This window comes from Zea mays, chromosome 7 (assembly GCF_902167145.1).
Source record: "Zea mays cultivar B73 chromosome 7, Zm-B73-REFERENCE-NAM-5.0, whole genome shotgun sequence".
Classification (NCBI taxonomy): domain Eukaryota; kingdom Viridiplantae; phylum Streptophyta; class Magnoliopsida; order Poales; family Poaceae; genus Zea; species Zea mays.
The window spans coordinates 130,434,522-130,439,916 of NC_050102.1; the positions used below are offsets into that span (position 1 = coordinate 130,434,522).

Genomic DNA, 5,395 nt, shown 5'->3' on the forward strand with positions numbered 1-5,395 from the left:
TCGAGCTGTTGGGCTGGTGGTGAACTGAATATTGTTCAGCTGACTGAAACCGGTTCAATTTTGGTGAGAAAAAGATCTCCATGCCACTGATGTTTATCCTGTACACGTGCTCAGTTCTCTAAATTTTTCTCCTTTGTTCCACTCGTTCTTATCCAATATCTAGTACACGTACTCCCTGGAAGTCTCTCCGTGCGTTGTCTCATCTCCAGAAATCCACGTGCAGCCCTGAGCAGTGAGCACTAGCTTCTCCACGTCATATATCCCCTCACCTCATCGCTTAGGCAGAAGCAGCCGAGCTCCCTTCTCGTAGTGCCCCTCGCATTCCTGTTCTCAGCCCGCTCTCCTCTCTGCTCGGTCTCCCCAGTACTTGCCTCACCTGGACACGCCGTTCTGTTGTTACCACTTGCCAGTCACGATCTCTTCCTTCCTGGAGTTTGCGTGTTGGGAGTCCGTGGATCATGGCTGAAACTGCACGCGTTCTCGTCTCCTTGCTCTGGCACATCATTGTGTGGAGCTGCTGAACGCCACTGTCTCTAGCTCCTGTATCGTCGTGCCGGCACTCGGCTCCCCAACTTCGCTGTTGCCTACTGGACCTGCTGCTCTCTCTGCAACAGCTCGTCGGCTCCCTAGAAATTCCCCAGCCGTCGCCTGCCTCCTCGCTGACGTTCTCCCACGTCGCGTCCGCAGCGCTACCACGAATTCAACATCGCCCAGGCGTCCCCGTACTCGGTTTCAGGCCATTGCACCAAACGCGCATCTTCAAAGTGCCATCGAGTTTCATCTCACCTCACGGTGGCCAGGGATCTTCAAAGGTTTCCTCGACCGTGTGGCGCTAGTTTTGTGCTCACTTAAGGTCAGTGAAGCTCACCAACTTGAAATTTTTAACTCTACTATTTTGTGCTGACCAGAACAGAACTCTGCCGTCGTGGTTTGGCGCCGTGAATTACCCCTGCGCCGACCCGTTAACTCGCGCCATTTCCGGTCGAGTTCACACGCGCACTATAGGTTTGTGAGATCACTGAAGCTCTCTGGTAAATGTGTTTTTGGGATCCTTAGTGCAGTTTACAAATTTTAAGTAATTTAAGTGTCCTCTAAAAAGGATTAATTGAATATTTAGGGAGCAAATGTGAGCACCAAAAATTGTGAGAACTTTTGAGAGTCTTGTTATCAGAAGATAAACTCTTGGTAAAAGTTTGTGGCTGTTTGTAAGCTATTTGCTCAGAAATCCTTGTAGAGTCCCTAATTGGAATAATAAGCAGAACATAATCACATGTGGATTAGAACTTTGGAAGAAGGAACAAGTTTAACAAGTGAAACCTGATCTTTGGATAAAGAAGTAAGAGTGCATAGTGGGATCTGGATTTTTGGCGTAGTTTGAAGATTGTTCTAATCCTCTAGAAGTTCAAGTTGTAGGATTCAAGTCAGAGAAGTAAGTCCTTACTTAAGGCAAGCATAGAGTTCTTGGTTATGGAGGCAGAGTTCCCTGGTGTGGTCTGAGAGCTTAGTGATGATATTAGAATGTTTAGCTCCCCTATTGTTTGGTTAGTTTTGTGTGCACCTTTAGTAAGGTGTAGTTTGTACTGCTTTAAAGTATCTTTTTTGTGGTTGCATAAGTATATGCATTCATGTTCATATCATTTCATGTAGAGCTCCCAGCAGAAGGAGTGTAAATTCAAGATGAAGTGGTTGTGGAAGAGGAATTTGCTCCAGTGCTTATTCATCAAGTGGATGGAGCTATCTAACTGGTGATCTGGTAGAAGAATTTTGGGATCTTCTCCTGCAATAAGGCAAGCTCCGGTGCATTTGCCACCTTCCTTGTGTTTACAAAATTTTATCACTTATATGCTGCATTAGGTGATAGGAGTTGAGTGATTAAACACTTGATGCATTACCATCCTTGAAAGGTTGATTTCCACACCTTGTCACCCATTTTATAAAAGTTAGAGATGCTTAGTCTTGCTGATAGATTAAGAAACATATTTTGATCTATGACTCATGTTTTTACAAAAAGAAAATGGGCTTGGGATAATGAAGGCATCAAGACGTTGATAAATTCATTATCCAGGCATGGCCCCTCTGTCAGGCGCCAAAATTTTGAAATAGTTTAAAATGGGACCAGACGCTGAGCAGGAAAGGTCGCCCGTCTGTGTCGATTAAGGACCGTACCGATTGTTGGCCTGATGATCTAGGACCTTTTAACTGGCCACATACCTCGTCATGGGTAAGCCTGAACCCGGCTATTCCATACGTGAAAAGACAACCGCGCACTGGGCGTGGGAGATGGTGGGAGTAGCAGTTACCCTCCTGGCAAGAGGCTGAATGGTAGGGTAATGTGCTCCCGGGTAGCGCGGACCAGTTCATGTAGTGGAGGATCCGTGGGAATGGTTGACATATGCAAGGGTTAAGTGCTACATATGTCGTGTGGTTGGAGATCCCCAGCTAGGTATTAATCGATTCGGATCGCCGTTACTTCTCGGATATGAAGACTGGATCGCTGCCCTTCATCGTAGATAACAAGCAAAACAAAATTTGGATTTTAAAAGCAACCTAGTGCAGGTCAAGTGAATGATCTAGATTAGGAAACTGCTAGATTCAGGCTAGAAGATTCAGGTAATAAACTAACTTGTGAAATAAAACTTGGCCTTAAGGACCCACTTCTAGTAAGCTTTTCTGCAAAATGAGTCCTTGAACTTTGATGAGCTTTACCTTGATTCCCAAAAGCCAGCATACCCTTGAGAGTCTTTTCTTTAGTCGGGTAAGTCTTGCTGAGTAATTGCGTACTCAGGGTTTTATCCCTTGTTGTTTTTGTAGGAGAAGTTTTGTTCCCTTATCTTTGGGTTAATTACTTCATGTGGAGGACTTGAAGCTTAGAAGGTTTTTATATATCTCTTATGGAAAGGCTTCACCCTTCCAATTATTGTAGTTAAGTTATGCCCTTCGAGTACTATCAGGACTTGTAATAAATACATCTCTTTCTACCATGTAAAACTTGAGTTCTGGAATGTAAAGTGTACTTTGTAAAAGTCTTCCGCTCTATCTCCAATGTGTGTGTATCAAATGTGATTACTGTAATATACCTGTTATGTGGGAGATCCTTGGGATGATGAGTTCCAGTTGGCGAACTCGATAGCCTTGTTAAGTTACCCGGTACACGTGCACAGCCATCTGAGGCCAGTAAGGCAAGGATTGGTGCATGTGGGCCTGATAACTTGGGAGGGCTGTCACACAGACCCCACATAGAAAACAGCTAGGTGATGGGTATTGTTTGCAGGGCCTAAGCGGGCAGGTGTGTCTGCCTTGCGTAGAATTGACACCCTTGGCAGGTGCGTACAATCCTAGTGGCGTCGGCCACCACGGTTGGCCAGTAGAAACCTTGTCGGAAGGCGTTTCCAACGAGGGCTCGAGGTGCTGTGTGATGACCGCAAGCCCCCGAGTGTATTTCTTGCAATAGCTTCTGACCTTCGGCGATGGATATGCATCGTTGGAGGATGCCTGAGGGGCTGCGGTGGTAGAGCTCCTTTTCGTCACCCAGCAAGACGAACGACTTGGCGCGTCGCGCCAGTCGCCGAGCTTCGGCTCTGTCGAGGGGTAGCTCTCCTTGGTGGAGATATTGCAGGTACGGGGTCTGCCAGTTTCAATTAGGCGTGACCCCATTCCGCTCTTCCTCGATGTGCAGCGCCTCACCCTCGGCGGCCGAGGGTGCCTCGGGCTGGGTCGAGGCCTCCCCGAGCTCGGGCGTGTCGTCGGTCTTGACGGAGGGTTGATGTAGGTCTCGGGAGAAGACGTCCGGGGGAACCGTTGTCCGTCCCGAGGCTATCTTTGCCAGCTCGTCCGCAGTCTTGTTGTACCGTCGAGCGATGTGGTTGAGCTCGAGCCCGTAGAACTTGTCTTCTAGGCGCCGAACCTCGTCGCAGTAGGCCTCCATCTTCGGGTCGCGACAGTGGGAGTTCTTCATGACTTGGTCGATGACAAGTTGCGAGTCGCCACGAGCGTCGAGGCGCCAAACCCCTAGCTCGATGGCGATGCGCAACCCGTTAACCAGAGCCTCGTACTTGGCCATGTTGTTTGACGTCGGGAAATGGAGGCGCAACACGTAGCGGAGGTGCTTCCTGAGGGGTGAGATGAAGAGCAGGCCCACACCCGCTCCTGTTTTCATCAGCGACCCGTCAAAATACATGGTCGAGAGTTCCGGTTGGATTGGAGCTGCTGGAAGCTGGGTGTCGACCCATTCAGCCACAAAGTCCACCAAGACTTGGGACTTGATGGCCTTCCGAGGAGCGAACGAGATTGTCTCGCCCATGATCTCCACCGCCCATTTTGCAATCCTACCCGAGGCCTCTTGGCACTGGATGATCTCCCCCAGGGGGAAGGATGACACCACAGTCACCGGATAAGACTCGAAGTAGTGTCGCAACTTTCGCCGCGTCAGAATTACCGCGTACAGTAGCTTCTGAATTTGCGGGTAGCGGATTTTGGTCTCGGACAGTACTTCACTGATGAAGTAGACCGGCCTCTGGACGAGCAATGCATGCCCTTCTTCTCATCTCTCGACCATGATTGCGGTGCTGACCACCTGAGTGGTTGCGGCTACGTAGATCAAGAGGGCTTCTCCCGCAGCGAGGGCACCAGGATGGGCGCGCTTGTCAGGAGCGCCTTTAAGTTCCCGAGGGCTTCCTCGGCCTCGGGGGTCCAAGTGAAGCGCTCGGTCTTCCTTAAGAGGCGGTACAGGGGTAGGTCTCTTTCGCCGAGGCGCGAGATGAAGCGGCTCAGAGCTGCAAGGCATCCCATGACCCTTTGTACTCCTTTCAAGTCCTTGATAGGCCCCATGTTGGTGATGGCTGCGATTTTCTCTGGGTTGGCCTCGATGCCCCGCTCGGAGACAATGAACCCCAGGAGCATGTCTCAGGGGACTTCGAAGACACACTTCTCGGGATTGAGTTTCACGCCCTTCGCTCTCAGACACTTGAATGTTTTCAAGGTCAGTGAGGAGGTCAGAGGCTTTCCTCGTCTTGACTACGATGTCATCGACGTAAGCCTCGACCGTTCGGCCAATGTGCTCTCCGAACACGTGGTTCATGCACCTTTGGTATGTCGCGCCTGCATTCCTTAAACCAAATGGCATAGTAATATAGCAGTACATGCCAAAGGGTGTGATGAAAGAGGTCGCGAGCTGGTCGGACTCTTTCATCCTAATTTGGTGATACCCTCAGTAGGCATCAAGGAATGACAGGGTTTCGCACCCAGCAGTGGAATCCACGATTTGATCGATGCGAGGCAGAGGGTAGGGAACCTTCGGACATGCTTTGTTTAGACCAGTGTAGTCTACACACATCCTCCATTTTCCACCTTTCTTTTTCACAAGCACAGGGTTGGCTAGCCATTCGGGATGGAATAC

General features: G+C 49.5%; 1 long non-coding RNA gene across 3 annotated transcripts; it reads left to right on the forward strand.

Annotated features, from left to right (window-relative positions):
- The first annotated feature begins 275 nt into the window (after positions 1 to 275).
- On the forward strand, positions 276 to 2,981 carry LOC103632839 (uncharacterized). 3 transcript variants are annotated; one of them, XR_002263619.3, is made up of 3 exons: positions 276 to 812; positions 914 to 1,005; positions 1,648 to 2,981. It is a non-coding gene; the product is annotated as an uncharacterized lncRNA (long non-coding RNA). The 3 variants fall into 3 exon arrangements; XR_004851517.1 differs by having other exon boundaries at positions 284 to 812; positions 909 to 1,005; XR_004851518.1 differs by lacking the exon at positions 914 to 1,005 and having other exon boundaries at positions 287 to 853.
- Positions 2,982 to 5,395: the final 2,414 nt, after the last annotated feature.